The sequence below is a fragment of the Chrysoperla carnea genome, chromosome 1 (genome assembly GCF_905475395.1).
Source record: "Chrysoperla carnea chromosome 1, inChrCarn1.1, whole genome shotgun sequence".
NCBI classification, from domain to species: Eukaryota; Metazoa; Arthropoda; class Insecta; order Neuroptera; family Chrysopidae; genus Chrysoperla; species Chrysoperla carnea.
In genome coordinates, this window is record NC_058337.1 from 92,839,017 (window position 1) to 92,866,821 (window position 27,805).

A 27,805-nucleotide genomic window follows, 5' to 3' on the forward strand; every position below is an offset into this window, starting at 1 on the left:
TTTAGAAAATATATAAATAATTAATTAGGTATTTACATGTTATAAATTATAATTTTAATTTTTAATTTATTTTTACGGTGGTATGGTTTTCCTTCTCTTGTCTTACATTAAAAAATAAATAAAAATAATGTAAAAAATAAATAATACTTAAATTATTCATTAATTAGTTTTAATTTATGTATCTAATTATTATTATTTATTCTTGTTATTGAAATAAAGTTCTTAAATACGTCTTGTTATTAATTCTTTAATTACCATCTTATTTTTAGAAAACAAGAGAGTTGGTGAATTGGACAATGTGAAGCTGGAAATGTTGAACGATATAACAATTTCCAGTAAGGGTTGAGTACACATACAAATCAAACGAAATAAGTTCAAATTAGCAAAGATTAAGAATGTGAAAAGGAAAAATTTAAGGTCAACAATTTAAATGTGCAGTTCATAGCGAATGGGGAGATAGACTTAGATTGGGAACAGGGTAATTACTTTACCCTCTCGAAATTTCAAAAGTTTTGGCGTATTAATTGTTTTTTTTATGTCGACAATAATAAGACTAATATCGAGGAGCTAAAATGAAAAATACAAAAAAAAATGAAATTTTTCGAAATGCAAGAAAAATGAAAGAAAATATAGAAATTTATGGCGTTTGTTAACAGAAAATACGACATACTTTCACGAATAATGATTAAAACTTCAGGTTTAGGAATTCAAAGAGTCCTTGGCTAATTTAGAAATACAAATAGGTTTTGAAAATTTCTAAGTAAAACTTTTATTAAATCCTCGTAAGGTTAGTATACAAATCTGAAGAGCTCGTAACCAATGGAAAAGTATAAAGTGGTCGAAATTAGATCCCTGAAATGCAAAAATAAATTTTTAATCGTTTACCATATTTTGACTGTCGAAAAAGTTTTCTTAAATTATTCTTGCATTCGTTCTTTCAAAATAAAATCTCCACTACCAATTCCATTTTACTTATTAGTCTATTGATTATGTCGTATAGAAAAGAACTAAGGCGTCCACGGGTTTTTATAGCAGAAATCGTTCAATGGGTTAATAAAGAAGAAAAACCGCGGAATGCTATTAAATGAGAGGGTGGAAATTGAAGATAGGGGTGAAAAAGCACGCTTTTTGTTTTTTTCCAAATATCTCGCTAAGAACAATTTCAAAAAATTTTATATAAAATAAGTGGTATACTGAAAAATGTTTTTGGTTAAAAATTGACCAAGATATAGCCATTTTAACCTGATTTTTTTCGCATTTCATACCTCGTTCGCATTTTATTGTAAATATTATTGTTTTAGTCAATGCAAAAAGGTATTTTACGTTTATTATTTAGGAATATATGAAAATTACAACAAGTTTTGAAGAATCTCATTTTCCTCCTACATTTTCTCAATAATGTTTATCAAACGTCGTGATATCTATATCATCATCTATATCCTCAATAATGTCGTCTTCTGCAATATCAGATTCTATCACATTATTACAATTCTCAGGCATCCTTTACAAAAAATTGAACAACTAATTTGCAACCACAGCTACTATGACAACTTTTATTTCTCGTGTTCGCTTAAAGTTGTTTCTCAAAAAAAATAAAACATATCAAAGTTGCTGCAATGTGAAGCTTTTTGAAAATTTTTGAAGAAAAAAAAAAGTTTTCTTCCAACAGTTTAATTGAAAAAACTATAAATTAGTTAGAAAAATTTAAATGAAATAGTTTTAACTAACGTAATTCATTTTAATTTTATCCAACATTTTTCAAATATAAAAATTATTTCTCGCTAATGCAGGTACATGGGTACAAGTACAGCAAGTGTGAGTGTATCTTTTATGTATGTATGTATTTTTATTGTAGCTATAGTTCCTCCTAAATAATATAAATAAATAAAGCTCGACTGTCTAACAGAGGTTTTTGTTTCTCGCTAATAGAAGTTTTGAGAGCTTAAAATGACGGGTCCTAGCTATTACTCTCACTTATAAAGTTTTCTCACTTACCCAGGTTTGACTGTACTACTTTTTACGATACAAAATATTATTATATAACTAAGTATTTTTTTCCCATGTTATAAGCTAAAATACTCGAAACCGTAAATTTTATTTATTTTTTCCGAATTTCAAAAACTGTCCATTCAACAGACAAAAATTTGAAATCACTATAAAGTTTATACAAACAAAATGAATCGATAGCGCTACGTTCCTTTAAAATAGTTATTTCCCCGATATTTTAATTATATTATAAAATTTATTTCGACGAGTCTATATATTATATTTCATCATTTATATTAAACATTTTAGCATTTTAGCTGTTTTGTAAACCGATATGACCTTTTAAAACCACTGACCCATTTTGCCATAATTATATTATTACGATGACAAGATAAATCTATTAAAAGTTTTATTCTAAAAAAACATTAAATACGATAAAAATATAATGCATTCAGAAATAATTCACTAATCTCAGATTTTCATAAATAATTTATAAAAATCGGAGATATGTTTATATTAATGCTGTTATTATACAACAAGAATATAATATAGAGATATGTTGAATTTTCCAACATATTTTTCACAGACATTCCAATTAGAGAAAAATGCATTTTAAGTAGGAAAAAAAGATATAAATAAAAAAAAACATAGGAATGAAAAAATAATACCATCATCATCACTATGCTTCGAGTTACACCAGGATAAAATAACTATCTTATTTAAATACAAAAACAACATAGAAAAATATAATCCAGAGAGAGAAAATTTATTTTCTAACCGTTACTTCGAAAACATGTAATTTTATCTAAATACGTATTGTAAACATAAATAGTTTCTGGACAGAGTGTTCCATGGTAAAATATAGTGTCAGCTAAAATCCAATATATCAAATTATCATTTATCAATCTAAGAGACGGGGACACTAAGAAATTTGAAAACCTAGAAATTTGAAGCTTGTTGTTTTAAAACGAAGTTAATAGGTTTTCTTCATTTCTTTGATTTAAGAAAATGTATTTTTCGATTCCAATACTCCTTCGCATTGTGGGCCTGTTTGATCTAAGCCACCAAAAAAAAACTCTTTCCGACAGCAAGAAAGGCTCTTCCGACAAAGTTCAGGTGAAGATTTTCCAAAGCGGTGTTCACTTTGGAATTATATTATAATTTCTTTGCAAAATCGAACTTGCAAAAAAGTATATTTTTAGAGAGCTTGACACCCTGTAAAAGATCATTAATTCAAGCAAATAAAATGTAATTTATATAATCATCCTAATGCGAACCTGCTACAGAACCCCTATATATTCTTCATGTAGTGATTTGTTCAGTTGGATTAATCTATTTTCAAGAAAATTGACAAACATTTCGTGCTCATGTAATAATATAACTAAAATTTGTGTACTTCCTCGCTTTCCTAGCTCTCGAATCCAATCTACCAATCCCTAATTCTCATGGAATCATCTTTCCTCCACTTACAATACAAACGTTGTAAAATTTAAATAAAAGATAAAAATAATGAACGTAGCCTCTGCTGTAGTAAAAAACCAAGGTAAATGTATGTTACAGCGGATTCCTATATTCTCAATAAGTGATTTTAATTCCCAAGCTGAAATCGGATAACAATCACTAAGCTAAATATTTTTTTAACAAAATTGGAAAAATATAGACATACTTGCAGTTATCCGCTCGCGTCATTAGACATATTGAAAACAAAGATTACCGCGTTATAACATTTACTTCCCTTGCCCGTCACTTACCTCCCATTAATTATTTGTTGCGGAACCCTAATTTAAAAAAATAAAATATATATCATGTAACTTGCTGATAATGTAACATTTTAATTCTTAAATAGGTAGTGGATTAAAAAAATGACGGTTTTTATACCAACTTTAATCCTCGTTTCACTGCCTGAGGATTTAAATTACCAAAAGACCGTTCTTACATCGCACAATGGATATGCAAAGCGTAATGGATAACAACGCTAAATCGGATGTCAAGGTGCCAAGTCAATTGGGCGTATAGTTAAGGGGCCGTGGTTAAGAGCGTATAAGAGATCTCGGGATGAGTCAGTGAGTGGTATTTCGCTTATAATATTTTACTATTTAATTTCTTGTGACATCAGGCGATCTTGAAAATCAAAGGTACGAGTTTCAACATTAATTCTGCATTAATCATATATATTTTAATACAAAATTTCACACTCCAATTGGACCTCAAAATAACGTACAAGATCATTTTCAAGAAAATTTCACACTCTAAATGAATGAAAGCTATCGTTTAGTTTGTCTCTTAAAATACAACTTTCCATTCACTTTTTCGACAATAATTTTTTTGATTTCTGGTCTTTTTCACATTCAAATCGATGTTTGGTGTTTGTACTCCCGATTTTCCAGTTCTTTTTATTGTGTACTTCATAAAGAAAGTATGCTTTTTCTGAAATACATGCACTTGGTGTAATGTCACCCATTTTCACGAATAAATCCTTCAAATTTGATTAATACTTCATGTGTTTAATACACAGATTTGCATTACTTTTGACAAATATGGCGATAATATAACGGCCTTCCTTACTTTATACCTTAAATTAACTACTTAATATGGTTTTAAAAATCCAATATAGTTTGAATATAGTTTGTTAAATTGTTATTTGGTACCGATGACGTATCAAATAAAATGAATAGCAATAAACTGAACAAATAAACTATTCAAATAAAAATCACTCAATTAGATTTCACTTGAATAAATTTTCTCATTTTGGAAGAAAAATACACATCTACTTTAAAATATAAAATATATATTCACCTTTGCAAAATAAGAACTACATCATGTAAGATTATATTATCTTATTTTTGTTTATCAATATGTATCTGCCGATTTCCGATAATTGATTGTTCCTTAAAAGCTTTACAGTATTTTTACGAAACATACACACATCATACGCTTATACATAGCTGAAATTAAAGATCTCTTTACAAATTAAGAGAGAGTCAAAAATGATGAGTATATAAAAGCAGATATGGTCCGAGAGCAGATGTCAAGGTTATAGTTTATTTAAACAATAGATAGTTGTTATGGCCCGCATGGGCAAACGGCACTTACAGAAGTCCCTCACAGTTCTTACCTTAAATATACTTATCTATCTCATTACAATTAGATAAACTGAGATAGGTGGAAGAGTCGTATACCCGTCTCGCTTCCTCTTTATGGCACGCAATAAAGTGATGACACACAATAAAGTTATAACAATGGTGACTTCGACTTAAAATAAATCGCCCATTATAGATTATGGTTTAACATTGATCTTTTATTTGTTATCCTGACAATTATTCTACCTTTTAATACTTGGGTTTTTTTTTGCAATAATTATTTACTTTTAAATTAGGTTTCTTCGCGGAAGTTTTCTGACCATAAATTCTTACAATAATAATGGAAATTTTGTACCGTTGTTGACACAATTAACTAATATGTTTCAGATACTTAAGCAGTGAAATGTAAAGGACGACGCAAATGGTAATTTTAATAGCACAAGTATATTTTGTGCACGCAATTCGAAATTTTATTTTAGAAACTTTCATAATGGTGTCTAAAATAATACAATGAAACTGCGCTATAATTATGGGATCAAATTGAAATGTTATGGCCATAAAAAAATTACATCTATGTTACATTCGGTTCTTACACTTAAAGTCGATATTAAAAGCAAATACTTCTTTGGAGCTCACATCAGTTAATTTAAGAAATTTTAACTTACGATTTTATCTTTGTAAAAATATGTAAACTTGAAAACCAAAATAATGCTCACCTGAAAAAAAGAAAAAAATATAGAAGCAAACGAGATAAAACAAAACTAAATCCTGTAATTTTTTTCTATCTTTTGTTTTATCAAAGTACAGACAGATTTAACATTCCCCATGTCTAAGCTCTATTTTTAATCTTTTGAAAAATGTGAAAAATTTACAATTTTTATACCATGTTTATATGAAATATACATAATATATTAAGTTTAGTCCCAAGTTAGTAACGCTTAAAAATATAGATGCTACGAAAAAAATTTTGGTAAAGGTTTTCATAGAATCATCAAATTAGTCCATTTCTAGTTGCCCGTCCGTATCTCAACACGAAAACTCAAAAACGAAAAATGATATCTAGCTGAAATTTTTACAGCGTGCTCAGGACATAAAAAGTGAGGTAAATGGGCAACATAGGTCAAACGGGTTTTGTAAACCGTTAGAGATAGAACAAAAGTTTAAATGTAAAAAATGTTCCTTATAAAAAAATAAACATTTTGTTTGAAACACTTTTTGGTAAACATCAGTGTTTACTCGTGAGAGCGCAAATTAGGCGCAACTTATATATTATGTATTATATGGGAATATCAGTTATGTATGTGTGACATGTATGTATGTGTAAGTTTGATGTATTTGTAATCCTGGCTAGCTCATATTTTAATTAAAATTGCGTATACTATTTAAAAAAATCATATGGTATGGAGTTGTAAAGTTTGTTCTATTTTACATCCAACAAACAAATATAAAATTATATTTAATATAACTTTTAAATAACAATGAAAAAATATACAGGGTGTTCTGTTATTAACTGCAGATCGTCGGCCTACAGAAGCTCATAAAGACGAAGGAAAAAGTCATTTACCAATTTTGGATTTGAGCCCTAGTTTGGGCGCTACAGGTATGGCAAAAATTGATAAATTTGTTAATTCACTGACTATGATTCGATAACCAGCAGCCAATGATAATCAGTAGATATGAGTATATTTCATTCAAGAATATTAAACTAAAGAAGTGATATGAACTGATTTCGCCCAAACTAGGGCTCAAATCCAAAATTGGTAAAAGACTTTTTCCTTCGTCTTTATGAGCTTATTCTGTAGGCCGACGATCTGCAGTCAATAACAGAACAGCCTGTATAAACGGGTTTGTTATAAATTAAAAGAAATGTTTACATAATTAAAATAACTCTAAGGCATCGGCATTTAAGTTTTATTTTCTAAAAGGTAATTTGATCGAAAGTGTTCTTAGCTGCGTTTCAAGAAAATCGGTCGTTTCGTTTATGAGCTACAGTACCACAGGCAAACACACAAAACAAATAGAAAATCAAAATCGGTTCAACCGTTTAATAGCTACAATGACACAGATAGAAATACACATACATACTTACATACATCTATTGCGGATGAACCGATTTTCTAGAAAAATAGGAACACTCACAAATAGTAGAATACTATTTTCAGAAACAAAAAGTTTAAAATTGAAAGTGCTATTTGCTTTCTGATAAATTATCTAAAATAATAAACAGTACAAGTCTTTGCTTGTTAAAATAGGTTAATAAAACTAAGAATTTTTGAAGGATGCTCTTTTATTGACAAGTTAGATAAAATATTAAACGATTGAAAAAGAATATAATTTTCATAAACCATAAAAGATAATAAAAATGCATGATATAAGACTTTTGTGTGGTACATAACGTAACATCCCTAGGAATAATAAATATTTTTATAGGATTTTGGTATTATTCTTTATATCAAATTATATGCTTCGGTTTTGTTAAAGTGTTTAAAATAATGCTCAATTTTTATAATCTACAGTAACACGTGTTGATTTGATTATAAATGTAACATAAGCTGTTCAACAATGTAATAGTTTATTAAATTACTTTGTTTTTAACCGACTTCAAACAAAAATGGAGGAGGTTCTCGATTCGACTGTATTTTTTTTATGTTTGTTACCTCAGAACTTTTGACTGGGTGAACCGATTTTGGTGATTCTTTTTCTATTTGAAAGCTGGTGATTCGCGTGTGGTCCCATTTCAATTTGGTACAGTTTTGATAATGACATCCATGAGGAAACCATACAAGTCTTAATTTGGCACTAAGTATACTTTTTTTAGTGAAAAATTAGTTAGTGTACTTCAGAAAAAGTAAAAAATAACGAGAATATAATGTGGTTACAGTTATTGCTCTTTTTGGAGTCGGTGTCAGCCAAGTTAATGTAGCAAACTGTTCTGTCACAGTTGCTTCCTAGGCTGACATCGACTCCAAAAATAACAATAATTGTAACTAGATTATATTTTACTTTTTATTCGTTATTTTTTACTTTTTATTCGTTATTTTTTACTTTTTAGTTCATATTAATTTGTTTTGGAAAGCTTTATTATTGAAGTCGGTTTCTTTTTTGTTAAAAGTTTTTTTGTCTGTTGTAAAGTTAATTTGTAATATTTTGCGGGGTAATATGTAATGAACTTTTTTCTATAGCCAGCTGCGTCAGGAGCAAAGAGAGACTATAAATATGCGAAAAACCCATGTATCTCTTATAGGTTCAATGATTCTATGTAGGATTTTTCCCTTCGCTATTACTTTAAAAAGGTGGAACAACATTTGATGTAACATGATTTTCTAATAGCACTTAGAGTCACTGCCGGATTTAGGAATTGGGTGATAGAAGGCACTAGAATATAACCTACCTCTCTCACTATGTAACTGAGTAGCAATCTGTTCATTTTTGTAGCAAAACATAGTAACATATCGTATAGTAATCCCATTTGAAGTAATTAATGCTTCTAAAGCCTCTGTTAATTGTATCTACTAAATGATAAGGGTGATAAGAATGTGATGATATTAATAAATTCCTCTAAAGTAGAATGTACCTCTGTGTCACAAAAAATTCACGAATTACATATAGTATGTAAGCTGTGCATTGTTTGTGTCACAGTTTTTTTAAAATAACTTTATATACTGAATTTTATCGAAATTGAGAATTATTTCCGATTTTTGGCCATTTTTTTAGGGGTACCCCTTTAAAAAAATCGAGAAAAATGCAAAAAAAAATTTTGTTTTGGAATTTGATAAAACTCGATGGATGGGGTAATTTTGAGCCAAAAAGTATAAAAATCAGGTTAATTTAATGATTGGATGCAGAGTTTCAGAGATATCGCAATATTTGGATCGATTTTAGTCCGTATCCCAAAAACTATTCAATCAGTCAACAAATGCACCCGATTTTTGTACTTTTTGGGTCAAAATAACCTTATAAACTCAGTTTTCAAAAAATTTTTGTTTTGGAATTTGATGAAACTCGGTGGATGGGGTAATTTTGATCCAAAAAGTATAAAAATCAGGTTAATTTAATGATTGGATACAGAGTTTCAGAGATATCGCAATATTTGGATCGATTTTAGTCCGTATCTCAAAAACTATTCGATCAGTCAAAAAATGCACCCGATTTTTGTACTTTTTGGGTCAAAATTACCTTATATACTGAGTTTTATCGAAATTGGAGATAACAAAATTTTTTCGATTTTTTATAATTTTTTTAAGGACCCTTTGAAAAAATCGAGAAAAATGCAAAAAAAATTTTGTTTTGGAATTTGATAAAACTCGATGGATGGGGTAATTTTGATCCAAAAAGTATAAAAATCAGGTTAATTTAATGATTGGACCTATAGAAAGTTACTATGTCATGTCATGAAAAATTAAAATCCATAAAATTGTGAACAAAAGGGAGGATAAGTGAGGGCTATAACGTGATAGTCTTTGTTTTAAAAAGGAGAAATTTCCCAGCAAAGCGTGTAGGTATCTGCTAGTTTTTAATATATTTTCATTAGTTTTACCACAATCTCTCATTTTTTCATAATGTAATGTTACCAACAGTCCCTTAACATGCAAGAGAAAAAGACATTTAATATAAAAGATATTTAAGATAGAAGACGCCTGAAATTTAAAACGAATAATGTGCTTACTTTCTTTGGAAAAATATTTTATTTTGAACAATTTAAGAACGTGGATTATTTTTAAAATGTTCGAATTAATCATATAAAACGTTAAAGTGTACAATGATTAAGTAAATATTGTTTGTACCTTCTTTAGCAGACAAAGTGAAATTGAAAAGAAAACATTTTAAAGAGAACATTTTCTACTTCATTAAAACTGAAGAGAGAATAATATTTCAATTGAATTCAACATCATTTATAATAATTTACTTATTATTTTTAGGTAAGTATTACACCATAGACTAGCATAGACTAGCAGACACTGATGCAAAAGTTCAAGAAGTTTGCTAAGTATCGCGACCTAGAATAGACCGAATTTCATAGTCATTGACAGAAAAATGATGTTCACAGCGCTGATTGTCAGATCGAAATCGATATATGATTCATCATACCACCTTCCATTCGTTGTGTGCGTAGTCATGGTAGGGACAATAAATCGATGCCAGCGCTTCCAGTGAAAAATATTGACGTTAAAGGAGGCTGTTATGACTAATTTGAAATTCTTTACATGTTAATGTTATAGAAAATGTCAAATTAAATTTATTGAAAAACACTAATTAATTAAACTTAATGCATTAAAAATTGTGAAAATAAGAAATCAAATTGTACAAATATTATTTTTCAAATGTAAATTATCATAATTATTTATTTAAATTTGTGAGACAATAATATTAAATTTTCAATGTAAGTCATAAATGCAATCCATACAATTATATATGCATCCATACAATTCTATAATTAAAGTAGTGTATCATTACCAAGGAAACGCCTCCAAAAAAACTCACGCACGGTGCGAATTTATGATTTTAAATAGCCACCAATTTATCACGAAGTTACCGCTTTAGAATCGGTATGACGGTTCTCAGGAACTATTCATTAATGACGCAATTAGAGCTCTTCTTAAAAAAAAAAATAAATTGTACTTGTAATAAATCATTTTAAATTATTTGCTAGCGTCTCCAAGCCTACTACATAAAACACAAATAAAACATGTACAACTTAATTATATGAATTGCCAATAATCCAGTAAATATGTATGAAAATATGGGGTTGCTGTGCAAAAGGTCGGGTAGTTTTGATTTTTGGATATGTTGTTAGTGTTGAGCCCATGACTTAAAATCCAAGTTTTCCACCTCGGGGTGCCGAGGCGCGCCGAGGGGCGCGCCACTTTTTAATGAAATATCGAAAATTTGACCATTCCTAAGTGAAATCTCGCGAACGGTTTATTTTACAGAAAATATTATTTTAATAAATTAAAGGGTAATAAATTTGTGACAGTTTAAGCCCTACACCAGGTTTGTAGCGTAAATAATGGCTGAATTATAGATCTTCAAAATAAATTAACTAAGATAATTGGGATCAATGATATAGGTTGGTAAACCTGCATTATTAATTGATCAGCTGAGTGTTAGTAGTTTAGTAAAAACAAATTAATTCTATTGTCATGTTATTGTCAGATTTGTTGTTTAAAATGATCTGAATGTTCGTGCATGGTTATTGCTTAAAAGTATCATTTTTAAGATACAGAAGTGGCTAGGTCAAGAGAAAAACCCTCTTGAATGGGGCTGGGTATCTACCAGATTTGGGCTCTCTCCCCTCAAAATGGACAGAGATGCAGCTCCTGAATCCCTTCTTAAAATGATATCTTGCAATTGTAAGAAAGCGTGCAAGAACTCATGTGGTTGCCGTAAAGCTGGTCTTATATGTTCTTCTCTATGCACCTGTTCTGTAGGAGAATCTTGCGAAAACGTTTCGGAAATAAATCCGTTTGAGGGGAGCTTTGAAGACGAAGACGACATGCTGGCGTCAATGAATAACTCTAAACATGAAGATATAGGAGAGTTAAATTTTCCACTGGATGAAGAGAACAAGGAGCATCAGGCAGAGCTTGAGCATTTCCATCCTGGCCCATCAAAAATGCGAAAACTTTAAATAGATACTATTATCGTTATTTGTAACGAATACTTCCAAAGTGTACTGTATTGTTTTAACTAAATAGGACATTCATTGATAAAAAAATGTTAATATATAACTCCTACAAACACACTTTTCATTCTTTCTTTCATAATTTTATTAATACTTTCTTTTATTCTTTTATAGCAAATAAACTAACATACACAATTAAATTATACGGCGTTTGATTTAAACAATTATATTGTGGAAATATTTTTAAAAAATCACGATTTTCACAAATCTTTGAAAAATTGGTTTATTTTGAAGGTTTGTATTTCAGCCATTATTTACGCTACAAACCTGGTGTTGGGCTTAAACTGTCACAAATTTATTACCCTTTAATTTATTAAAATAATATTTTCTGTAAAATAAACCGTTCGCGAGATTTCACTTAGGAATGGTCAAATTTTCGATATTTCATTAAAAAGTGGCGCGCCCCGCGGCGCGCCTTGGCACCCCGAGGTGGAAAACTTGGATTTTAAGTCATGGGCCTAACACTAACAACATAGGAAAAAATCAAAACTACCCGACCTTTTGCATACCACAATGTATTATTTTACTGAACTACAAGAAAAATAGCATAAAATGGAATTTCATATTACAATCAAGCATTACATTTTCTCTCATAAAGTTTCGAATTATAAATCACGTGACGTTTTCATAGATTGTAGGTATAAATTAAGCATTTAAAATTCACCAATTTACATTTGTTATGCTAAGTTTGCATGCTCAGAAAATTGATTAGAATTGCACCTTATTAATTTGACTTGTACAAATTAATTTTCAAAAGTTGCACAATCGTTGCATGTAAACACACAGCATGAAGCTTTCATAAAGTTGAAAATTTGATTTGAGTGAAGTCAGTTCAGACAGAAAAATTACATAAGAAAATAATATTTTCATGAGCGTGTAAACGAGAAACGAGAAAATAGCTCCAACTTTCCAATTTCATGGACTAAAATTGATTGACCATATTGACCAATCGAAATTTTCATCGAAAAACACCGATGTTTAAAGTTGAACTATTACCTAAATGATCCTGATATTTGGTAACTTCTGATCACTGTTCATAGATGGCGATGTGTTTATATTTTTAAAATAACCAAATGTTTAAAAGGCCAAGACCATATCCATGACAACAAACTATTCTTTATGAAAAGTGCTTCTTGTCGAGAGAATAAAATACCGCATAAAAAAATTTATAAAAAATAAAAGCGAACTATTTAATTTTTTAAGGTTAGAGTAGGAGTGGGTATTAAGAAAATAATGCAGGTAAACACACCATAAAAACTTGAAAGGAATTTTAAACGACAGAACTGTAAGTAAATAAACAAAATTAATGAAAATTGTTTTCATTAAGTGAAATAAACTAATAAAGGAGTATATATTGCATAAATAACAATACCAAATTGTTTCTGACCGCAAATCAACAGTGTTCAATTTCTAAGTGTTAGAGTAAATACATGGTTGTTCATTCATGCTGATAACTCATGTGAATATTCTACAGAACGTGTTTTAAATAATTCGATAACAACTAATAAATGTAGGTATGTATAAAACAGATAAAGTGTGAGTTAGATTTGCATGCGCAGGATTTTTTTTTACAAAAAAAGTAACTATCAACCAATAAAAATCTTAGTTGTGAAAGATAGTATCAAACAGTAACGCTTATAAAAAAATATTGTGTAATAAAAAGTATTGTGTTTTTTATAAGGAACATTTTTTACATTTAAAATTTTGTTCCATCTGTAACGGTTTACAAGATGGATTGCTGTACCACAATATAAATAAAGGTTACGAACCCAAGACTCATGTGATCTATGTTGCTCATTTAGAACTTAGCTTTACGTCCATGTTATAAAAATTTCAGCTTGATATCTCTTTTAAGTGTTTGAGTTTTCGTGTTCACAGACGGACAGTCAGACAAGCAAACAATCTGAAAAAGACTCTTTAGGTGATTTTATGAACAACTAAACCAAAATTTTGTTCGGACCCTCAATATTTTTAAGCGTTACAAACTTGAAACTAAACTTAGTATATCTTGATATATGGTGGGTCCACACGATACAGACTATTGTTTGTATAGATTGAAAGTCTGAGTAAAAATGTTCATGTAATGGTAGGTCAACACGATACCAATTTCACAAAGACTTCTATTGAATATTGTCTGCGCAAAAAATGCAAACAAAAGTCGGTATGCTGGTAAAGAGTTAAAAAAGTCTGAGCACGAAAGTTGGAAGTATTCCCATACTAATGATAAGTCTGCACATACATTTCGTCATCATATTTACATAAACATTTTTACTCAGACTTTCAGTCTGTACAAACAATAATCTGTATCGTGTGGATCCACCATAAGACTTTAACATCATATCGACTTTTGTTTGCACTGATACAGACCTATTGCTGTATATATGACCAATATGTTTACAGCAACATGGCAACAACAATAATAAAGATAAACCAAGTAGTTACGGCTGATCACGCTGGAGATGTGATAGAATTAAGACAAAAGTTCATTACATCGAAAATAATTCGACAAACGTTTGTGACCGTACCTCCTAATGACACGGCTTTGTATGCAAGTAAAAAAAATACGAATATGAGTTTCATATGCACTTCTAGTAGAGTGAAATTACGCCTTGTGTATGGATTAAAAGTTCGGACAGCGAAACTTTGGGGTTTTTCTTTTCACATCAAAATAAGTATTTTTTGAAATTTTTTACTTTCCCGGAGTAGTGCAACATGTCTAACCAACAAAATGGTGTCAAAAATGGAATTTTTTTCAGAAATTTTATCATTTTGATTTTATATTCGCAAGAGAAGACATCGGTGCATATCCAAATTTGGTAGGTTTGTAGTCAATGTTAAGAACTACTTCTCATATTTTTTTTGTAGGGGTTTCGTCCCTTCCCCTCCCAGTTATATATATATATGTATAAATACATATGGTAAAACAGTTCATTTGACTGTAACCTGAAAAATATTTGATTGATTTTAATGAAACTAATATCAATAGTAGGTTTTATTATTTACAACTTTCGGTTAAAATTTTAGCGAAATCCGTCAAATAGTTCGGCCAAAATTTCCAATTTAGCGAATTGTTTAAAATGGCTGCCATTTTGTCCTACGAGGGTAAATTTTTTTTAAATTGTAGCATTTATTATCTTTCGATTGGTTAGACATGTTGCACCACTCTGGGAAAATAAAAAATTTTAAAAAATACTTATTTTGATATGAAAAGAAAAACCCCAAAGTTTCGCTGCCCGAACTTTTAATCCATATAACAGTCTTTTTTGCTTAAATTTACTCCAGTTTTCTACGTGGAACTAAATACAATATTTTAATATCAAGTAAATTTTACTGTGCAGATAAACAACAAACGTTTTAATGAAGCAAAAAAATTGAAGGATAAGAAATCCAAAAAGTAAAAAAGATTTCCTTATTTGGTTACACATTTTATATTTTAATTTTGTGGTTTTAATATTTCGAATAATTAGAAGAAGATTTTGATATTGATAGATATAAAATTTATTGTGGAGAACTTTTATTAAAAAGAACAAGTATTGAAATTTGATTTATCGAAATTTCGACAACAGTGGTCGCTGCGATCAATTCATTTGTGAACATAACATACTGTGTCCTCTGTCAATACGAACAACCCGAGTATACGAATGTTTTATGACACATACAGTAAATATAAAATATCTTCTAATTCTATAAGCTATATAGAAACCACATTACAAAACAACACACAATCACCACTCTTAGATAAACTTTAAACAACAATCCTTTCTATAATTTCTATTACATATAAAATACATTTAAATATTAGATAATAAATTTTCCATATAAGTATGAAGTAAATACTATAAGTTTATATTAGAAGTTGCAGGAGAGATTTTCACAACACATAATACATACATGCATACAGGTGTAAATATAAATTATTAGTAACCGACCTACAAGTATTTATACAAGTCTGTGTCTTATAAATATTTATAGCACTTAAAGATATTAAAATCGAACAAATTTGTATCATGAATCTGGTAGATTGTACTGAAAGTAGCAGGTGTACAGAGCACAATATAAATAAAGATAGTTTATTTAACTCTAATCGGTACTTTTGGAATTTGACGTAGAAAAAAGTGCTTTTCAATAATATACAATGTAATATATTATTAGGGCCTGCTACGCCTTTTGCAAAATGAGAACAAATTGATTATATTTTTCGAACAAAAGTTTATATTTTTTAAACGGCTTCTCACAAAAAAGGAGGAGGTTATCAATTCGATTGTATTTTTTTTTTATGTGTGTTACCTCAGAGCTCTCGACTGGGTGAGCCGATTTTGATGAATCTTTATCTATTTAAAAATTGCCCGTGTGGTCTCATTTCATTTTGGTCCAGTTCTGACAACGGTATCCATGAGAAAACCATAAAAGTCTTAAATCTGCATTAAGTATACACGACAAGAGGACGAATAACTCAATATTACGCCAACCGATTTCGATTTTTTTTTGTGACAAATTAGTTAGTGTCCTTCAGATTCACAAAAAATTACAAAATAAAAAAAACTTTTAACAAAAAGAAAACCGACTTCAAAAGAAAAACTTTTCTAAAACAAATTAATATGCACTAAAAAGTAAAAAATAACGATAATATAATGTAGTTAAAATATTGTTATTGTTGGAGTCGGTGCGAACCAAGCTAATGTAGCAAGCTGTTTTGTCAGAGTTGTTTCTTTGGCTAACACCAAAAATAACAATAATTTTACATACATTATATTATCGTTATTTTATTACTTTTTAGTGCATATTTATTTGTTTTGTAAAAGTTTTTCTTCTGAAGTCGGTTTTGTTTTTGTTAAAAGTTTTTTTTTTTTATGAGAACAATTCACTGTACCCCTGGGCATCGTTAAACTAAAAGGAAAAAAGCGATTTCAAATGATCGTAAATCCCTCTCCAGATTATTTGAAGTTGAATAAAATTTCAATAGAAATTGTTGTTAAGAAATTTTATGGTTCATATTTTTAATTAGTGAGGTTTATTTATGTTTCTTGTTTATTGATTATACATATTGTGTTATGTAAGTGTATTATTATTTATTCGAGTCAATCTGGGGGAGATTTGTAGCACTATTGGCTAAGGACACTAGTACCACGCGCAGTGATAGTGAGAGAACGAGCACTTTTTATGTTTTTTTTTTGTATGACGTCAAAGCGATAATTACGATTCGAGCGGTGGATATTTCAGGTCAAAGGTTTTTGAGAGTAAATCAGATAAAGAGCTTAAAGGAAGAAAATCAAAGAGGTATATTGGGTGGTGGTATTTGTTTATATGGTATAAAAAACCCAGCAAAGCGAGCGTGTAGTAATATAATAAATTTTTTGGTAATGTTTGAATTTTGTTATGAAAAACCCAAAAATTAAGTTTATTAGGTCCAAAATAAATTCTATATGAAATAAACATGTACTTAACGTGTAACACCTTGTATGTGTAGATATATTGATTGCAGTAATCATAAAATGGGAATATTTAAGTATATTTTTATGGATTACACTGAGTGATATTTGATTCTGAAATTTTGTTCTTTAAAAAAGCACTTAACTAAATATGAGATGTGAAACAAAAGTTTTAATGTTTTAATAATTTATTTTTTAATTTTTTAAAAGCCTTAATGTAATGTTTGTTAATGTATTTTGATTTTCTGCTGTGATAATTTCAAAATTTCTGAAAATAAAATCTTTTTTGTTTTTTAAATGCAAATGGGATTTTGACTCTTGCTTCAGAAAAAAACCATCCAGCACATACTTAACAATTCAATGCTGCCCATCTATTTCTCCTGTTTAAAACGAGGTAGATATAAATAACATAAACCATAACTTGGTGGCTTTTCAGAAATAAACCTATAAATAAATAAAGTTAGTACCCGATAAGAAATTTTTTGTGGATATCACTATGTCAGTATCGGTGTGAACGCCGTACTGTATCGGTTTAAACGCCATACTGTGTACTGTATTAAGGGAACGGTTACATTAGCCATAGTTATGGAGGACGAGTCAATGCGGTATTGGCGTCAGGCCCATTCTAGTTGGCGATATCCACAATACTTCTGATGGATAGCCCTTTTCAATACTGTAATATTACTTATACTAACATAGATACTATTGTATCATCTGTCTCTATACCATACCAGCATTGTAGTGACGCTATACATTTCTTACCGTCTATATATTTTTACTAGTCTAAAATTAGATACAAAAAGATAAAAAATGCAACTACAAATGAAGTTTACACGTATATCTTCATGTAGCCAAATTGACTGCGAATGAATGGAATCGAAATTGACTATACACAAAATAGGAACTAAGGAAATTTCATATACAATTTGTTTGAAACACAACACATACATATCCGCACATACAAAAACTTTGTAAATGATTCTACACAAACTTATATTCCCGTTTTGCACCTTTTGCATATAAACAATTTAATCTTTTTTTAAATTTTGGACTTTCTGTCTTCGATAAAAATAGGTAGGTACAGTCAAAACCGGTTATAGCGACGAATTAATTAAATGATGGAATGTAGACTTTTGATTGGACCACTATACACAGTTCCTTAACTAGGACGTGGCAAAGGAGGCACCGGCGCATAAGAAATAGAGGCGCAAAACAAAACGAATGTTTTATACGTAAAACAAAAAGTTCGTAAATAATCATGTAAAGAGCGCTCATTAATTTACATAAATTCATAGAGGCACAAAAATTCGATTTTTTTGATTACACAGGCAAATTTTATCCGATTTTATTGAAATTTTTAATGAGATCCACTAATTTCGGGTCACTGTTATCAGCTGTGATGCCTGTTTTTCGCTAGCTATCATTTATGTGCTTAATTCCGGGACCAGGATTCCACATTCTGGAAACATAATACAGTTAACTATGTTAATTTTGATCACAAATTTGAAAAGTATGACCCAAATTTAGTAGGATTACATACTTGGTTTATCAAAATTGGATAAAATTTGGATATGATGGAGCAAAATTAAATATTTTGGATTCTGATGGCGTCATAAAGTCAAAAAATTCGATTTTTTGGATAACACAGGCAAATTTGATCCAAATAATAACCAAAATTTAAACGGGGCGAGGTGTTCAAATTTTTTAACTGACTAGATTACAATAACTTTTATTAATCGTTTTTTTTTTGCAAAACCAGTAAGTTAAAAAGTGATTCACAAAATTATTCTCCGGTGGGAAACGATTTTACATTTCCACAACTACATTCAATAAAAATTTATCTCATTGTGTTGTATATATACAATATACAACATATACGTATACAAAAACATGCAAACATGATATTTTCCATTAAGGCTTTTCTCCCGAGGTAAATAACCATGTATATTAAAATCACTGTGAAAGGATATGAAGAATATACGAGGTTTCTATCTCTTAGCATATGTATACTATACTACATCAAGAGCTCTATGGCAGAAGTGCTTATCCGCCGACTTGCCGATTTTGAGATATTTTATCAATGGATTTCATCTATTAAGGTATATTGACTCCAATTTTTTAAGGATTTAGCTAAAATATTATTAACATAATATAATTGGAATAATATATTTCCCCATTCATGTTTAGCGTTTTCCTCGGGCTCCTACATACTGACCTCTCAGAAATTAAAGTAAGCCCACTTTAAGATACAGCGTTATGATTTTATAAATATTTATTTTTTAATTAAAAAAATTGGAAAATTTGTCATATTTTCAGCGCCTTTGATGGCGGAAATACACTATTGAAGTAATAGCAATCAAATACATGTGGACAAGTTATTGAAAAATTAATAAGGCAACTACCAACAGTTAAAAGACTTGTACAGCAAACTTAAAAGTGAAAAAAGTGTAAATTTGTATTTTGGTAGATACGCCCTTCCGACATGAGAGACTCCATATAATATTGTTTTTTGGTAATTATTGTTCTTTTTATATCAAAACAATCCAACGACCGTTATAAACGAGGCCATCGTTTCAAGCCAACACACAAAAGCAAGTGCTGAACTAATTTCGATGTATTTATGCTCTTACTTCTGTTAAATTTTAATACCCAAGCACCGATTTGAAATTCTGGCCTTGACAATTGTGGTCTTGATATTACAAGCAAAATATTTGCACGGGTCTTTATACATATTTAACCATAAATAATTTATAAATTGTTTATCCTCAGACATAAAAATCTAGGATTTTTTGATATTAAAGAAGATATAATTGGAAAAGAGAGACGGGATTTCCGATTTTAAGGCAAACGCCGACTAGTATGTCGTCCTTGGAATTGAAAATGCGTTATTTCTATCATTTATTAACACAAAGGGAAAGACCTGGGCTGGGAAGTCTCAAGGGAAGCGGACAGCAAATATATAGATATGGATAACGCCGTAATAAGTTAGTTTTTCTTCTTACTTCAAATTTTTTTTACAGATTAGCTTGATTTTTATTTTATACGATAAGGGAGTTTTGAAATTTCCAAAATTTCATTTATTTGGTCGAATAATAACTTGTCTATATTTGAAGACCAAGAAAGTAGAAAGACAATGTAGTAGTGCTGACAATTTATATATTTAATATTAATTCCTATCCACAATATCACTTATTCTATCTTTTTTTAAATATAATAATTAGTATTTAGGAGTGGAAACTATAAAACATTTTAGAATTTTTATGTTTTAAATTCTAAACGCAATATGCCATCTATAAACCTCAATCATACAAAGAAATAGTTTTTGGCAAATGTTTAAAAAGACAACATAAAATTGTACTTCAAACAAATCAAAAAATGTTTAAACAGACATATAAAAGTATATAGAAATAAAATGACGAATACATAAAAAATAATACAGAAAGATAACGTATTAATTTAGGTAAGTCGATTTAAAAAAAATAAAAATTTTAAACCGATATAACGAATCCGACCATAATCACATTTTCAGCCGAAATCGACACTTATTTAGATTTGTGAAAATTCATATTATAGCCAAGGTTATATTTTGGAGCCTTACTACTGCGCAGAATTTCCCATTAGCAAAAAAATTCGGCGATCCTGGTAACATATCTCTCAGAAGAATATTTATGATTAAAAATATACTAATAAGTTCCTCGCCTTGACTAAAGTAAAAAGAAAACTTTAAAAGTTGCCAGCTTAATTATCTGCAACAGAATTTTCCGTTTTTACTAACAACTACATCGATTATTTATTATATAACCGTTGTTAAGATGGCCTTATTAAAAACAAATTTACGATTTACGAATGAAATTCAAAAGATAATTAAATTAATAAACAAATTATTGTTAAGTAATTATTGTTAATAAACAAATATTAGCAATTGAATATTTGCAAAAGCATTTTAATTGAATTAGTTTATATAGCAAGGTTATTATTTCCTTTTTAATACGGAAATAAACATACATGCCACTTATCTGATCTCAAACATTTCATTTCTATATTTACGCTTCTCTTTCACACAAACGATAATCGAAAATGTGTATTTACAAAATAACATGTATGTATTTGAAGAGAAATGTAAACATTAAACATCGAATAATTCGATCTGGCAAAATGTACATTATAGATTTTTACTGTCAACACATTTTAACAAAAGAGCTTCTTCTATATTCTATTATGTTATTATCTACATTGTTATTAAAAAGGCCTATTTAAAAATTGTATAAAAATATAGAGGCCGTTTTTGGACGTATACAAACAGTGTTTGAGTTATCGTAGTGCATGGCATAGGTATGAAGGACATATAAATGAGGAACTGGAATAGCTTCGCCGGAAAAAAAATTGGTCAACAAATTATCACAATAGGCCTTAACTGAATAATAACTGAAGTGTGCTCCACACTCCATTAATCTGAAGCAGGGTAAGCCCTTATATCTTATTAACCTAACAGTGGAAACTAGTTTGTCAGTCTTCATTCAGGAAAGTGGAAATCACGTAATTAATATTGACTATTCAAAACAACATCAGCTTATCATTTTCATTGGCTAACGCTAGGGACTTGATACTGCACCAATAATAGTATCAAAAATAATAAAGCTTAAATCCGGTAATTATATAAAAAGCATTCATTGAAATGAATTCAAAGAGCCATTGTACTAGCGACGCACAGTAGAGTATTTATATCAAATTCCTGACCAAAACTCAACCCTTTTGTTTTGCATTGAAAGTTGTTTCTTGTTGTAGTTTGATAACTACTCCATCACAGACAGGCCACTTGAGTTGCGTCAACCTCTTCCTCGGACTGTTTTGTAAGCCACAATCTACCTGCTCTAACGTATGCATCTTATTATTGTTATGGTTTTCGATTAACCGTGTCATTCAATTTATGTTTACTGTGGTTATTTCAAATAAAAGGTACTTTTGCATCTAAATAGTCCTTTGAATCAATTTTGAGCAAAAATTTGGTATAAATATTCCGATGGGTAATATTCCCCAGAGAGTAATTATGATAAACTAATTAGTATTGATGACGATTACATTGTAGAAACACCGTATTAAAACGTATTTTAAAGTCATTCATTTCAGCTGACAAATCCTGTTTATACCACAGTAGAAATTTACATAGAGGCGTCCATAATCAAAATATTTTTTTTAGGTTTTAGGAAAATCCTATGTTATAAACCCAAATTTTGTTCTTCTTTGGTTTGGTCTGGTGGTTCTCAAATCCTCTTAAGTTTGGTTTGGTATACAAATTTAACATGTAAATTAATAATAGAATCTGATAGAATAGAATAATAGAATCTGTTCTTAGTGCACACTTAGGCATATAAGGAATGTGCGTTGATCGATCAGTTTTTTCTTAATATATATATGTAAATAGATATATTATTGCAATAGGGTATTATCGTTAGTCAAGAATAAATTATGAAATTTGAAAAAAGTTAAAATGTATGTAAAAATATACTTAAATATTCTGATTTCGAGTCATAAAAGCACATTTTTCTTTTAAAATATTAAAATTAAAAATCGTAACTTTTAAACATATCACGTGACCTAAAACGCGGGCAAGCCTTGCTGTGATGTCATATCGGTATGAGCCATAGGCCATCAATTAGTTCAATGTAGACAGCTGGGTATAATATATACAAAGATAATAAGTATTTATATATATTATAATCCGATGTCTATGAATATATCTGTCAAACTTATTTGTGTTATTTCGTATAATGATACCGATATTACGTCATCATATTGGATGACTCGCGTTTTTGACAGTTTAAAAAAAGTTTAAAATTTAATTTTAGTTTTTGGCAAGAAAGCGTGTGTATTTTTCCAAAATAAATTTTTGGTGGCTTTTTATTAGCAAAATCAACATTTTAAAGTACTTTTTCAAAAATAGTAGAATACCCTATTAATTTACACGATATATGTCATTTCATAATGTTTCTTAATTACCACAAAACATAATATTCCTTAAGAAATAACATCAACAGATTAAATTGAAAATTAAACTATAATTGATACAACCTACTCGTTTCCTTCCAGCAATCAATTGAACTATTTCTAATTATACACGTTTGATGTCAAATCATATTCCGTGAATAGTGTTATATTACATTGTCGTATCTATGTAAAGATTACCTTATCAAAATATTCCCCTAAAGACATGATTTGTTTGAAAGAGAAAAATATCATTTTTATAACTTGTCACAATATGTGATATTTCCATTAAATCATTCAAGAAAATAACTGTAATAAAAAAAAGTAGAAAAACAAAAAATCAAATTGAAGAAAACTTGCATCCATATACACACAGTTTTATGCAATGGATAAATGGATACGTAGTTACGAATAGGTTTTTGAGATAGAATTACTTATAAATTTAAAATATGCCAAAAATTTTCCATATTTTGCACAGGCAGAAAAGTGAAGTTTTTAAAAATCTTTGGAAGCACACAAAGTATGGACGTTTAAAATTCCTAATTAAACAAAGAGGAAGAGATAGATCAGTGACGTCATTGTCCAATATCAACATAATATAATAAAGAGATAATAATTATAAACTACATATAAAACTTTATTTTGTTAAAAGGAGGTGGGGGACAATCTTTGAATACTTATAACTTCTTCGTTTTTTAATCTATTTTAATTTTGCTTTCAAATTTTGTCATGGGCTTTTAATAAGAAGTATTCAGGAAGCTGTTAAACACTCATTTATCTTTCCTGAAAGCCATAAACTTTTGGGGAAATTCATTTCCTTACGGCTTCACATTCTTGCTAAAGATTTAACGCATTAACCAGAAAACTAAAATCTTGTTGATTTTACTTTAGTTGACATTTAGTATTTCAACCGCTGAACACATTTCCCATCATGAATTGCAGGATTGGAAGACCTTCCTTTTATATTATCTTAGTTATTGGTACAGTAAAATAACAAGTCAGTCGATATGAAGAGTACAGTATAAACAGTGAATATGGAGAGTTCCCTACGGACAGTCAATAAGAACGGTGGATACTACAGTGGACACAAAGGACGTTCTTAAGGGAGGAATTTCATCGTACGTGTTAATATTTTTTGGTATTCTTCCCTCTCGTGACATCCAAACAAGTGAATCGGTTGTATTAATTGAGGAGGTATCATAAGGTTTATCTTGACTGGTAGTGTTTTTTAAAAGGTCACGTTAATCAAATATAAGCAAAAAGAAAAAGCCATACTTTTTGATAATTCAAGATCAATAGGATCTGTGCCAGCAAACAACCTTGACTTTAAAATATTGTGCCCAAGTCTGTTGCTTCGATTTAATACACTATTTTTTAACTCGACTGCCATATTCTTCAATGTCATAACATTCATAGGCATACCTTAAAAAGGTTTTTTTGCCTTAACAAGCGAATTGGTAACTATTTACCCAAATATACGCCTCATTTTTGGTACTGACTCTGAAAAATATTTAAGAAAACGAAATTTCATACATTTTGTATGTGTTGTATCATAAATGATTGATCACATCGAACAAACATTATGATTAGAATTACTTACGGTAAAACTATTCTACTAGAAAAATCTACGAAAGTGTATTTGTATATCACCACACGTCACATGTTTCCCTCATGAAACTATTCAAAAACTTGTGGTTGGTTGTTTAAATAAAATATGTTGTATACATGGTATGTTTTCAACTATGCTATGAAAGATGAAATGGCTTTCGTATTTAAGATAAATTTAAACTGACCATAAAAATAATGAAAATTTAAATTAAACTTTAAGTGAATGAATACGTTAAGAGTATTGGCAACAGTAGAGCAAATTAGGACAAAAATAATAAGATTTGTAATTGCCTTTCTTGTGTCAAAATTAAAAGTCATTTTCGGCAGAGTATTTAATGCACCGTTGCGTGAGAAGTTATCATGAATAGGTTGAAATTCTGAAATTAAAACTAACAAGTGAAAACAAACAATTGACTGAGTTAATTGTTGAAATACCATGCATTGAAAGTGTTGATTACTCTGTCACATTACACAGACATACATGTCAGACATATATAACTGATATTCCCATATAATAGATACTAAACGATTTGCGCATAGTTTGCGCTCTCACGGGTAAACAGTGATGTTTACGAAAAAATTTTCAAACAAAAGTTGTTAATTTTTTTATAAGGAACACTTTTTACAATTAAACTTTTGTTCTATCTGTAACGGTTTACAAAATGGGTCCTATGGACCCAAGACCCAAATTGACCTATGTTGCTCATTTACTCAGCTCTTTGATATCTCTTTTCGTTTATGAGTTATTGTGATGACAGACGGACAGACGACAGACAGACAGACAGATGACATCCAGACAGACAGACAACTGGAACTGGACTGATTAGCTGATTTTATGACCACCTATACCAAAATTTTGTTCATAGCATCAATATTAATAAGCGTTACGAACTTGGGACTAAACTTATTATACCTTGGTATATTTCATATACATGGTATACAAAAAAAAAATGTAGAAAAACTATCGCAATTATAAAAGACTAGGTGAGCAAATATGGTACAACACATTATGGTACAGGAGCTCGTAACGTCAGCAGAACAAGAATTTTATTATTGCTGATTTTATGATATGTTGTTCTTCTTGCTCGTTCAGTTAGAGCTTGGGCCATCTGGCTGGCGGTAGTGGTTGCGTTTAGTACTGCGTAGCCCAAATGTACAGGTAATAATCCTAAAATGTGCAGGTAATAATCCTTTTAAAAGTGTTTTAGTATGTCTGTAATTTTAATATTATGTTATTTAAGTATACAAAACCTAAAATTTAAAAAAATATTCAATAGAATTACATAAGATAATAAAAAATAAAAAAAATTGCTGACTGCTGATGGATTCAAACTCGGAACTAATAATCACTAAAATATCTTTTCTAATACTTGCGCTTTAATGATCATGGCCATTTAACACACACAGAGATTGTCATAACATAAGATATATATAATACTAATGTCATTGGCATTGCAATATTTTTCAACTTTTTCGCTTTTATTCAAGGTTTAGCAACCGAATTAACGTCTGGCAAATTAATTTTAAGTTTTTGTATACTTAAATAACATAATATTAAAATTACAGACATAGTAAAACACTTTTAAAAGGATTATTACCTGTACATTTAGGCTGCGCAGTACTAAATGCAACCACTACCGCCAGCCAGATGACCCAAGCTCTATCCTAAAGAGCAAGAAGAACAACATATCAGAAAATCAGCAATAATAAAATTCTCTCTCGATAACGTTGCGAGCTCTTATACTATTAAAGTAGACATTTTATTCAATGAAAAAAACAGCTGAGTGTATAAAGTATGGTTAACATTTTTTTTTTACTCGTGGCGCTGACATCTTGATCGTTAAAAACGAATACTTTTAAAAACAAAGAGCTTTTAATATATCTGTCATCCAATAAAATAAAATAATTATTCCATTGGATGGTATCAGATGAGTGGAGCTTGCAGTAATAGAAAATAATTTGTGATAAATTTCGAGTAGTTTTGTTTAATAAATGAATTATTTTATCAATTTACTTTGTACAAATGCAATGGACTGTTAAATCTAATTTATTCAAGTCATGTGCAAAACGATAAGTAATTAAAAGCTCATAAGTTTTTTACTTTTTTTTAACTCTTACAGAATGCAGAGAAATGCATAAAACTACAAAACTATATAATGTTCACTCTTATATATTTTATAGAATCATGCTGGTATATACGAAAACATCTGGAAAGCTGTTGTTTTTTTTATTATATTTTTTCAGCGTCTTTATTTAGAAAATGAATCAAAGCTAGTGCAAATATAAAATATTTATATAAACAACTTGATAAAAAGTATGTTCTACACATACTTCCATTATTTTTATAGCTTTACTGGCATTCAGCGAAAAAACTTGGAGCGAGGCTACACTCGAATACTACCAGACACATACTCATTTTAATCACCATAAGATATGAGAAATGCTGTATCCTTGATACAAATTAGAAAATTAAAGTTATGAAAAAAGCTTTCAATGAAGAGTTGTTTGTCATTAAAATTTATTTATTTATTTACAATTTTCTGAATCTTCCACAGTTTAAAAGTTTTCAATTTTGAGTCTCCTGTAAACTACCCTTCCTCCTCTCCCGATTTTGTTAAAAGACAATGAAACTTTTCGTATTGTTATTCAATATTATTACCAACAATCAAAAGGCGTGGCCTGTTTAACACACGTAGCATGAGAGCAGCATGAGTACATGACACTCTTTTCAATTTTTTCCAGTGAACGAAACTTGCCGTTTTGACAAAAACCAATTTGAAGAAGAATATTATATTTCGAAGTATAAAAAAACAAAAATTATTCACCATTTAGTTTCCTAGCATACATCCTAGCATATATGTGTATTCATTCCTTATGTATGTGTGAGACAGTATCTGTAGAGTTACAGTAACAGTAAAAAAAAACCTAGTTTAATCATAGTTATGTAGATACGTAGCAGCATGGGTAATAAGTCAATAATTTTTATTGGACTGTTGGGATAGAACTACCTTAGCGTGTCGATTAATTTAATAATTATA

The 27,805-nt window shown here is 29.5% G+C and overlaps 1 protein-coding gene across 1 annotated transcript in view; it reads right to left on the minus strand.

Moving 5' to 3' along the window:
- Nucleotides 1-27,805, minus strand: part of LOC123290942 (calcium uniporter protein, mitochondrial) — a 225,254-nt gene that overhangs the window by 137,163 nt on the left and 60,286 nt on the right. The gene's annotated exons all lie outside the window — the stretch shown is intronic.